Below are 12,684 nucleotides of genomic sequence, written 5' to 3' on the forward strand. Positions count from 1 at the left end.
ATTTGTTCTAACATAACCTTAAGGCTACTTTAAGTACAGCATTCAATACTGACTTGGATAGAAAGAAAATCTTGATGTACAAACAGCTATTGCTATTACTTATTGCTATTATGTTAAATGTTGTCAATATTTTCCCCAGTCCTGAAGACAAAGAAAACGTGAATTAAATACAAGTAGTTTCATGTTCTCCATAGTGTGACTTTAAATCTGGAGCATGTCAAACAAGCATAGGAAGAAGAATAGAAAAACAAAACTTTACCTATAACAATTACGCCTTACCAATTACATGTTTCACTAGGTCATGTGACCAGAAAAACTTTCCTGAGATTTAAAAAAAAGCAATTGACAACCAAATTAACATGTTGAACAATACCTTTTATTGTTCTCCCTTTCACAACAGCTGATGCAAAACTTGTAGTCAGAGGAAAAGAGATTTGTTGTTAGGTTTTGAGTAAGGAGTTGTTGTAGGGTTGGTTCTTCCAATGAGTTTAGTATAGTTACTATGTTTAGCCACACACATTATACAGTACGTGGAACATAACCCAAACTACATGTAATATTTATAGGTACTTTCCAGATGGAACCTTTTAATAATATACCTTAATAAGTTCGTTGCTCCCAAACATACCTCCAAGTCTGTAATTTAAAAATGGAGGTCTGTTTAGCCATGTTCCTCATGCCAAAAAGACACTGTTTATTTCTCAGGGAAGATTCTGTACCAAGTGTTTCATGCAAACGTCACATCAGGTTAATACTTTCCATAAACAAAACCAATGCAGATCTCCAGACAATTAGTTATTTAACATAGTAACTTCAGAACGGTTTTTTTAATAACCCAACAGTTAAGCATTGCACATTAAATACGAAGGCCAGGGCAGAAAAAAAAAGAAAAGGAAAAAAAAAAAAAAAAAAAAAAAAAAAAAAGAAAAAAAAAAAAAAAGAAAGAAAAAAAGAGGGGCGGGGGGGTACGACTGTTTTCCTGATATGAAACCAGACAGCAGATAAAGAAGCCTATTCGCAGTGTCCCCTGTACGCGCGCGCTCAGCTAGGAACCTTTCTCTTTTAAGTGCGGTTTACAACACGTTAGATCAGGGATTCCAGGGGAAAGCACAGAGTTTTGGACAAAAATCCCCTTAAACTTTACATGACGTCACTATCTGTCCCTTATAAACTTTAATGCTTATCCAGAAGTGCTTTCAGGTTTTCTACTCATTCCCTCCTAAAAGAGACGGTCAGACTTTGGAATAAAATTTTGCCCAAGATGGCGAAAGGCTTGTTGTTTAGAGGGCAGAAAAATGGAGGATATTGTAATATACACAAAGGGATAAATTTCAACAACTCAGCCCAGCGCTGCAGCTGCTTGTTTCTCTTAACAAGGACGGGACACGCACAAAGCCGCGGACAGAGTGGGCCCGCAGCGAGCCGGGTGTGCGGAGCGGCGCCCGCCACCGGCCCGCGCCGCGCCCCGCGGAAGGGAAGAAGGGAGCGCCTACTCACCGCGCTCGGGAGCGGGGGCTGCGCGGGGCCGAGGGTCGCCCGCGGAGGGGCATCGCCCGCTCCGGCCGCTGCCCCGCGGCCGCTCCGCGCGGCCCCGCCTCGCGCCCGCCCTGACAGCCCCAACCGAGGGGAGCGGGGCAGCGCCCGCCGCCAAGAGGGGAACGGGGCGGGAGGGCCGCCGGGAGCGGTGCGTACCACACAGCGCCACACAAAAGAGCCGCCCGGTGGCCGCTAGCAGCCGCCGCGCCGCCCCGGAGGCTGCGGGCGTCCGTCGGCAGAGACGTGACCGGCGCCGCCCGGCCAAAGCACGGGCGTGCGGCCACGAGCAAAGTTTAAAATCGCTCGGAACGCGGCCGTCCCGTCTGCAGACACCCCGGCCCCGGCCCTAACCCGGGACTGACCTCCACGCAGCCACTCCGCCTCCCGCCCGCAGCCCTGCCCGGGCAGGGCCCCGCAGCGGGACTCGCACTCGGCCCACACAACAAAGGGGCGATACGCACCGCCGGGGACGCGGCCGACGAGGCGGGCGCTACTCAGGTTCGGGAGCCTCGGCGCGGCAGAACGCCATCCCACCCCAGCCGCTCACCTGGGAGAAGCTCCGCCGCTCGGTGCGCGGGGCGCGCGGCTCTCACTCTCCCGCTCTCTCCCCTCCGCGGTGCGGGCGGCGCGCGCCGGGCCGGCCCTTCCCGGCGCTCCCCGGAGCCGGGCGGGGGCGCGCGCGGGCGGCGGCGCGCGCGGCGGCCGCCCCCAGCCGGCGGGACCCTGGAGGGGGTCGCGGACCCCGCGCCCCCGGTGACGTCACCGCCGGCGCTCCCCGCAGGGCTGGCGGCGTGGCCGAGCCGGGAGCGGGTGGCGGGATCGCGGGCCCGCCCTCGGGCTGCGAAAAGTTCTGAACAGCCCACGTTCTTCACACAGCGACGCGAAGTTCCAGTCCGCCTTGGGTCATTTTTTAATGATGACTTTATCGGTCGGGGGAGAAACAAAGTTGCCCACCTTAAGAACCTACAGATTAAGTTCAGGTTAAAAAAATTAATAAAGCAACAATAGAATCTGTGCTGTAAACAACTGACGTCTACGAAACAAAGAAATAAGGTGATCCACTTCTAAAAGAGAAGACATTTTAAAGAAGCAACGTTCTACTTTTGAGTTCTTGAAGTAGTCGATAAATTCAAGTAAAGAAAGCAACAAGGGTGGTGGAATTAAATCAAAATCAAGGGGAAGTATTAACACTCACCAGCTATTGACACAAGAATTAAAAATAAAGTAAAATTGCAGAAAATTAAAAGCTGTGCTTCCCTGCACCAACCCTTCACAGGACACACATGGATGGTATCCTCTTTTTTTTTTTTTTTTTCTTCTTTCTTTGGCATAGTCTCAAGCAGGGTTAAAGTACACTGCAAGAACCCAAGGACTGCTCCCTACAAACCATAACTATAACACTATAAAGTTAAACCACAGTGCAATGAAGAAAATCTAAGTGATTTCAGTATGAGTTGGTAAAAACATACTTGCAGAATTCAAGAATATGTATAGCTTGTTAACCTTATTAAATAATACATATAAGCATCAATCATATAATCAACAATATTTCTAAATAAAGTCGATCTATGCATAAAGAAATATGCACATATAAAAAGATGCCATTGTCTTCTGTTTCCTCTTCAGCCACTGGCCGCGATTTTAATTGTGCTGGAGTATCTTCATTAGTATTAACACATGGGGAGATTTCACAAAGCTGCTTCATTAGGGAAAAAAAAAAAAAAGCCTGGCAGACTAGGTCTTTTTGCATGCAACGAGAATGTCAGCCTTACCTCGGTCATTTGTAACATAATAAGTGCAAGCACAATGATTGCAGTGCAGGAGCATTGGGGGAAGGGCAAAAACACTGCCTAATACGGATATGAGAAAAAAAAGCTTCTCATTACACAGTAAAATTTATGCTAAAAATTAGTGAAGATGATGTCTCGTGAGACTCATGCTAAATACATTAATGTGCTGGTATGTTTTTAATTATTATTTTTAAACCAGGCTATTTCATTCCAAGGATTCACATCCAGCAGCAAAGGTTTCCTAGCATTTATTGATTTTTTTTTTTTTTTTTTTTTTTGTCCACCACATTCCCGGAATACAGATTTTAATCATTTCACTACACCACACTCAGTAATTTCATTAAAAAATGGAAGCTTCCATCCCCAGAAAGGCATTTAATTTCAATGACACACAATTTCTTTTAGAAGCAAACTGTCTCAACAGTAAAAGCTGGCCTAAGGTTCAAATGCATAATTTAGTCCCAAATTCTCCATGCTCTGCATTCCTTTGAAGCTATAATTTGACTAACTACCTAATAACTGTAATAAGGACAATGATTTCCTTATAATATAGTATTAACCCACATTTAATTAACTCAGAGGCTGAGCTCTGTACATGTTTGATTGGGTCAGTACCTCTCTAACCTCAAAACTTACTAATAATGGTCTAAAAAACAGTGTGGGGTAAAAACTAGAACAGATACAATAAACAGCTGCTTTGCTCAGAATGTTATCCATCAAAAGCTCACATATATTGCAATGCAACAACACTGTCAGTCATGAGATAACAGAGTTTTGTAAGGGGAAACAAACAATAGATTTAGATAATTCACTATCAAATTTACTGGATGTTTGGTGCATATTTAATATTGCTGCTTGTAACATTTAAAAGAAATTCTAGTAATAATAGAAATTGCATTATTACAACCTCTCTAAATACCCATAGTAAATATATTTTTTTGTTGTTAGTAAGAGGAACTATAGTATATTGTGACAAATAAAAATGTGTGTATGTTTGGACAATGTTAGGTAATCTTTATTTTCTGTTATGCTCAGCAGGACAGAATTTAATCTGTGAGCACAGAACGACAGGTCCCAACACATATTTCTCTTCACAAAGTTCAGTCAACTATCCAAATTTACACCACTGGGTTATATTTGTCATCAAAATATGAAAAATATCTTTCTCATTGTGCTGAATATTAATTTGGTTTTTGGTCAACTATTTAATGTAGTCTTAGGTAGCTACATAATATTTTATAGTCTACACCAAAATATGTTTATAAAGTTACAGTTTTTCCACCAGTCACAAACAAATCAGTTTTACTACTGCAAAACATACTAAGGTTTTAAAAATATATTACAATTCCTTTGTTTTAATACGCTTATTCAACAGAAGCTGTTGTTAGTGGACGTTACTGATGCATTTAAAGTGATTAACTATTATATCAGAAAGGTCCCTAGCTTTCAAATTTGGCTGTTCTCCCTCAGGCAGTATGAAAGATGGAATTCTCAATTTTAAAAAATGCAAATTCAAACCGCAGCACATATACTACAAAAACAGGATTCTTTTTTCTTTTGCTTCCTTTTCATGAATTAATTACAAATACAGTTAGCCTTTGCATTTTCAGGCTTCCAGTGTAAATACCATTAAAAAAATACACCATGCTAGAGTTTTGTAGTTCCCTTAGTATTTTCTGCTATGCTTTTTTACTGTATCATCATATTTTTTTTAACTAGCTGCATGCACCAATGCATTCATAATCTTAACTGCTGAATCGTGAGAAAGAAGATTAAAATAAGCACCATATTTACAGACACGTAACCTCACATTTGAATAATTACACTGATGTCACGAGGGCCATTTACATACCATGCATAAATGTCTGGAAGGTCAAATCCAAAATTCCTGTGGGACCACAGAGGTAGAGTTCACTGTAATGATCTCTCCAGAGGCACAGACAGTTTAAGAGGTTCCTCTCTTATGCACCTCCATGCACAGGCTAGCAGAACAGGTTTACAGCACTTCATTTGTAGCAATCCAGCTGTTTGTGAGGCTACACTAAAGATAAAACTCACACATTTCCAAACTCTGATCTTGTAACAGGATCTGTTCTAGACGACCTTCTTATACACCTAAACAAACAAAAAGTCTTTGAAAGTATTTAAAAGGCTATGCAGTATTCACTAAGGACTAGAAACTATATTACAAAATTCTGTTAACAGGTGTCCTGTGCACTGCTTGGAAAGCATGCATTTTATTATCATAAAATATATTAAAGCCAATTGGCCACACTGTAAGGACCAGCAGAACATTACCATCAATCAAAAATAACATTTTTACAAGGCTAGTAGGGCTATTCCATCCCTGATGAAGGGTTGAAATAGTTAGCATTTAATGAATACTAATAATGAAAAAATTAGAAGTTTGATTTTTATAAAAACCTGAATATATCATTCAATTGTGATGTGCAATCTGGTTTTGAAACACTACATTCAAAAATGTTGCAAAGCCTTTTTGCTGAATATGCTTTGTGTTTAGGAGGTTCATTGTCATCACAAATACTTGTAAGCATTTGCAGAGGTTATGCTACCACTCTCTGACAGCTATTTATACAATTTAGCATGTCTAAGTACCCCCGGCTTTATGCTCTTATACACATGGTTTTATTATGCCATCCTGGAGTGGTCAAATGAGTATCTACTTCTACTACAATGAATGAGGGTCGAGGTACAAAAGGCCAAGGAATCTTTAAAAACATAAGTAAGTTTATAAAAAGTATAAAACTAATATAATAGTTCTGCAACTGGATCAATACGTTCACCACTAAGTTGCTTTCATTAAGAAATGCAGTGTAATTGTTGAAAATTGGTATGTGGGGAAATTTTGTTTTGCAAAGGTGCTGAACTAAATTGATCCACAGAGCAGTCATAAAGTCATAACTGGTGCAGAAAACACAGATTTGAAGTACCAAAAAAAGAACTTCTGAAGGATGGAAAAGAATCTACGACTGCAATAATCTAGACTTCACACATTATATAAAAGCCTAGAAATCTTCCTTAAGGAGTTTCTGCATCAGCCTGTGTTACAGACAACTTACCAAATACACTGCATAGGAAGTGCACTCTTCTTATAACACATCTCACTGGGACAGAGGTGAAAGCAGCTATGTGTTATTTCCCTTCACTCATTAATTGCTAAAAGATACTTCTGCTCATCTTAAATGATAGAGAAATCTGTGATCTGTTCTGCCAATCCCATTTCAGCAGTCTCTCATACCCCAGCCTTGCCTTCCATAGCTTCTCCAGCATCTCTTTCATGTCTATGATCAAAAATAGTATTTTTATTAACCAATTAAATCTTTAAAAGTGAGAAATGCCAGCTCAATCTAAACAATTAAAATATTAACCCTTTGAAAGCAGAGAGATAAAAAAATGTTCTATACTAGGTCCCTTCTGTACTGATATGCCTGTTAAATTTTACAGTTAAAATATCTGGCTCTAACTTGTACTCAGAGCCAATGTTGCATTTTAAGTACAAGGGCGCTTTCAACTGCAAGTTGTTTGGGACATATATCCAGGATGTTATATTTACCCTTGAAATGAATGAAAAACAAGGTCATTTTAAATGTTACAGCCAGGCAATAAACTACCTCTACATTAGAAAAGACTTAGAGTTTTTCTGTTTGACTGGAAAAGCACCAACCCCACCGACAGCAATGTTAGCAAATAATGTATTGAAACTCTTTGATTACCGTGACAGCTCACATTGTTCTGTCAAAATCTTTGCAAATTAAAGTGTCTAAAAGACATACATAAAAACAAAAGAATCAGGGATTACTTTCGTATAATTTTTTCACTGAGTGCTTTAGAAGAACTAAAGCAAGGAAATACTAACTTGCAAATTCAGTTAGTTTTTATCTTCTTCCAAAAACTTGATGCTTTTTGCTATTTAGGCATATTTGGCATTTTCCCTTCCCTGTGTAAGTCTACTAAATACCTTATGTAACAACTTGGTTAATTTTCTTATACCTACAAAGGTCTCTTCTTATGGACCAAAACTACGGTTCGTTTTCTCTGATCAAAGGATGTCGTGTGGGGCTTTTTTTCCCTGTTACTTCTTTAACCACAAAGATGCAAAAAGGCCTACCTCAAAATTTAGTGTAGGTCTGTAGTAATTGCACCCACAAGTGAAAAGAAGCTCTTTCAGGGTGGAACACAACAGCTGTTACATAGCAGATAAGACTACACAATAGTTTAGGACAGGAAGTCATGCCATAAGTGATGGCATCTCTTATCAAACTATATTTAAGCAGGAAGTAATCTTATGTAATTAGCCAACTTGGAACTGGCCAGGTCACAAGGATTAAGAACTCCTGCAAAAATTTCAGCACAGTCTTAGTTAATTGCCCATGAACTTAATTTAAAATACAGCATATTACTACTGCATATATAGTGCTGTATGCATCAAAAAAACCTGTGGCAAATTATTTTGTCAGTATATACATTTTCAAGTTGCACGTAGGCTATTAATGATGTTGCCTTTAGTGTACTTTTAATAATTTTATCCATAAAACACCATCCAATTGGCTACCTTTTAGGCTACATCAAATTTATGCATATTGTCCAGGTTACTTTTATATATTAAAACAGAATAATGCAGAACACCAATACTGTGACAGAACAAAGATTTTTTTAGTTGGTTGGGTGGTTGGGTTTCTGGCTTTTTCTTTTTTTTTTTTTAAGAGACACTTGCTGTTCAAGTTTTATTTAATTAAGGTCTCATATGCCTACAAAGCCTATCATTTCAAGGCAGAACCTGGTTTTGCTTACACAGTTCAGATTCTTCAGCTTCTAGCTCTTCTCTTAGTTTATCCTTATTGTGTGTGCCATGTTGCTAAAGACATTATGAACACATTTCTATATTTTAAGACCTTGGTGATGCATCCATAAAGCAGAAAATATGTAAAACAGAGCAAGGATTACTGCAAAAAAAACTGAGCTGGAGGATAAATGCACTAACACTTCTCTTCAGCCATTGAGTTAATGACTTTTACAACAATGACACTAATTGAAGGAAATACAGAGGACACGGGTCTAATGTCCAAGAATGTCCTTAGCATAATGGAATCAACCCATTAGTATATTTAATTTCCCTCCACCATCATCATAAATGCTATTCTAAATGAGCGCTATATTGAAAGGTAAAATATACAAAGGCCCTTAAAAGTTACATTCATACATTGCCTTATGAACAGTAACTCTTAAATTTAAAAAAATATTAATGATTATGTCCTTTTGATAGAAAAGGATTGAGGTAGACAGAACAAGGAGCTGAAATCATAAGCTTGTGATTATAAATGCTGTTAAGTTCCACCTTCCAAATATTAGAAAAAAGCTTCTTAGAAATAGTTTTGTACCATGATTCGTTGTATATGTTGATAAAGAAATACACATTCCCTAAACGAATAGTTTTCTAGGCATTTATAATAATACAGTTTGTCAGAGAGTTCAGAAATCATATTCCTGAGCGCAATACTATTGCCATTAAAAAAAAAGTAATTATCTTATGGCCATGTCTTCAGAATCTTTTCCTAATCTGTTCTTTCTTAATCTGAGCACATTTTCTGCATCATCCGTTTGATGTCACATCTATTTGCACTATCTTAGAACCCTCAGAACATTATCACCATGCATGTCACAACATAACCCAAATAAAGATCAGGACTTTAGCTTCTTTCAGGACTACAGAAAGCTGAACTATGGATCTAGAGATTATTATTGCAGCTATATGAATACGAACCTGAATATTTTTTAGTGTTTCTGAAAAGACTGCAACATGTACTATTGAAATTTTATACTGTTTTTTACATAAGTAACTAACATTTTTTTGCAGGAAAGCAAGCATGAAAAGGACCTTTTCCATACTACTGAAAATTCCAAACACTCTACATTTATTGTTATATATTCGGGGATATCTTAGGCCAAAAAAAAAAAAAGTAACAAAAAGCTACTTAATGTAACTAGAATAGTAGAAATCGAGCACTCATGTGTTGATAACACAAAACTTCCACAGTCTTAGCCTTTCCTGTACCTTTTCCCTTCTCTCCCTCCACATTATATTAACTTCCTTTGTTGAAAGCTAAAAATGCATAAATTTATTACTATCTACTACAGAGATCTCTATGACAAAGCCTTACCTAAATCACTTCCTGGCATTTAGTGATAGTGCAAAATTACTGATTTGTGCTTCTGTGAAAATTCATAAGAATTATCATAAGTGGGAAAGGTGTATTGTGTTTGAACTTTTTATGACTATAACAAATACTATTCTCAAATTAAGTATGTCATTCCAAATTTAGGTTCTAAAGATTCAGGTTTCTGATCACATTTTGATCATAGAAATCAATAAAGATTGCTTTGATGCTTCTTGTGTCATTATGTTTTAACATAAACAGAGAAATAAAATAAAAAAGCCAAAAACATTCCAAGTGTCTAGTGTTGAATGTCTACATTAACTCATACTCAGCAGATATAAATACAGCTGGATTTTATGCATCTCATAAAAGATTGCATATGTTCATGAAGTGCAAGAGTTAAAAATAACCTCAATGCTTTTCCCAGTATTTTTAGCAGACTATATATATTTAATTCAATCTCATTTTCTGTAGTACTTTAGCAGTTTAGGAAAAACTTTAAACAGCTATTAAAAAAAAAAAAAATTAAAAAGGGCAAGTAGTGGAATACCTCTAGTGGTATTCCTCCATGACAAGACCCTGCATCTTTTCTCTGGCTTCACCATATTAATGGCCCTCGGCCCACACTCAGCTGTGGATGTAATTTCCATCTGTTGAAGACAGTGCACACATCGGAGCCGACCCGGCTGTTGACAGTGTGACACCTCAGAGGAGAAGCAGCGAGGAGAAGCAGCACGCCAGAGAGAGCCCCCCGGGCCTGCATGCCCGCCGAGCCAGGGCGGCTCCGAGCCGCGCACTGTCCCCTCACGCCCCCGAGGGCCAGGTCTCTGCCGGCCGGCGCAGCGCGGCGGGAGCGTCCCCGCCCGGCGCCGTGAGGGGACCCAGGGACGGCCCGGCTCCTCGGCTCCTCGGCTCCCCGGCGCCGTTCCGCACGCCCTCGGGCCGCCGTAGCCCGCACCGGGCCCATGAGGGAAGCGACGACGGCTTGCACTGGGGCCTGGCGTGGAGGTGAGCAGAAACGGCCTGCGCTGGGGCCCGGCTACGAGGGCAGGCGTGGCCTCACAGCCCGGTTGCGCAGCAAGGCAGCTCGGACAGGTGGCCTCAGACTGAGCAGACCCTGCTTTTTGGAGTTTGTGCTCCCTCTGCCAGACTAGCTGCAGAGTGACTGAAGCACTTGAGTCCAATCTTGGTTATTAAACTATATCTCTGCTTTAAGTTGGTTTTTGCTCATACAAATTTGACCGGAGGTGACCTCATGCTCAACTGCAGCGGTTTATTGCACAATTAAATTTTCTCACCTACTTCACTGGCAAGGATTCTTCTTCAAAGAAGGCAGATAGGTGTACTTGCTTCTTAAAAGGCTGCGCTTTGCAAAAGCACTATGAAAAAGCTGGAGTAATGGCAAAGAATTATTAAAAAGGCTTGATCTCTACTTGATGCACTATCTGCTCTCAAAAATCAGTGTTGGTAGAGGCAGTTCAACAACGTTTTCCAGCGCTGAACATTGTTTAAGAGTAAGAACAAACTGCCAACAACAGGCAATTTGCCACTGCAGACTAACCTGAAATGATCTCATTCTGTATACTTCAGTGCACATAGAAGACAGAGACAAATTCTATAGATGCTGATGACTGCAAGAGGGAAGATCAAGGTAAGTCTCAGACAACTTGAAGAGGTAACTAAATAGTATCATTATAGTTACTGCAAAAAAAAAAAAAAAAAACTGCAAAAACTTCAGTCAAGAGGTCTAGATGATGTCAAGGAAACTGCTAGCAAAGAATTCCCATAGTTATATTTGAAACCTATCATTAAGCAAGTCCTCAATACTCTGTCTTTTCCTTCATGGGCATTTATTAAGAAAAGGTGTTTACTAAGGGTTCACTGAACTTGTGAACTCATTCTTACCAAGCATTAATTTTCTATCAAAAGTATATGCTTCTGCTGTTAGACCTTGAGCTATGCATTATTTTTTACTAATATTTTTCCAGTCTCTCTTAATTAGCTATTAAGTTACTTCTTACGGTTGTCTGAGACTTACCTTGATCTCCTCAATTGCGGCCACCAGCATCTATAGATTTCTTGGCTGTCTTCTATGTGCACTGAAGGTAATGGAACCAAAATAAGTTATGGGGTGAGGGGGTACTGGTTCCTTGGCCTAACCAGACTAAGCTCCCTACACAATTTGAGGAAGTTGAGAAATAAGGCTTTTTGTTCTCAAGTCCAAATATTAGTTGTATTTCAACTAGGACTAAGTTGAAATCCCAGCACAACTAGTGCACTAAACAGCTTAGGTCTCGAAAGTTTGGCTTGATGCAGTCAGCCCTGGAAATTAAATCTTCCACACCTGCCCATATGTTCTTAATTTGACTGGACATGAATTGGTGTTCATGACATCCCCTTTAATCTGATCTGTTTGAACTGTCATCCCATTCTGTTGTTTCAGTTATATGGAATCACAGAATGGTTTGAGTGAAAGATCATCTCATTCCTGTGAACATTAAGATGTATGTGGAATAGTAAGTGCAGCCACTCAAAATTCCAGATATTTTGTCAGTGTTTGAAAATCCACACCAGAGGACAGTACTGGGGTTGCTTATATGCACAAGAGCTTCATCACAAAAGACAACTACATACTGATGTGTATGTCTAAGAACACTCCAGGGCAGTAGGGATTTGGATGGCCAAAAAAGAGGCATTTGGCTACCTAAATTCTCGGTGGCAGCTATAAAACAAGAAAGAAGGAAAGAACAGACTTTTGGGGGGGAGCAGGAAAAATTGACAACTTTGATTTGTATTCTATCGGTTTAAATTTTTTGGAAAACTGAATAGAAAAAAAATCTAAGATTCATCTTTCTGAAAGGGGATACAAAGTTGACTGCTAATTAAATATCAGTCATCCATGAAGTTGAGCAGGCCTAAGGACTGAAAATTAACATATAGAAATAATCCTGTACTACTTTACAGGCCTTACATTTTACTATTATAACAAAAAAAAAAAAAAAATTCAAGACTGCACAGACAAGCTCTCTGAGCTAAGAATAAACAGGACTAAAACTTATGCGTGACATCAGTTTGGCCTCTTTGTTCTCACGAGCTTATTATTCTAGTGTAGTTTGGTGGAGTATTAGGGCAGTAGACAAAGGAGGCAGTTGTCTATTCAATTCCTGAGCCAGTTGCAGCAG

The 12,684-nt window shown here is 39.8% G+C and overlaps 1 protein-coding gene across 1 annotated transcript in view; it reads right to left on the reverse strand.

Moving 5' to 3' along the window:
- The window catches only part of BAZ2B (bromodomain adjacent to zinc finger domain 2B), a 111,050-nt gene extending 108,844 nt beyond the window's left edge, over positions 1–2,206 (reverse strand). The window contains exon 1 of the mRNA XM_053947948.1: positions 2,084–2,206. The gene's annotated coding sequence lies outside the window, so the exon portion shown is untranslated. The remainder of the gene's footprint in view (positions 1–2,083) is intronic.
- Positions 2,207–12,684: the final 10,478 nt, after the last annotated feature.

This window comes from Vidua chalybeata, chromosome 7 (genome assembly GCF_026979565.1).
Source record: "Vidua chalybeata isolate OUT-0048 chromosome 7, bVidCha1 merged haplotype, whole genome shotgun sequence".
NCBI classification, from domain to species: Eukaryota; Metazoa; Chordata; class Aves; order Passeriformes; family Viduidae; genus Vidua; species Vidua chalybeata.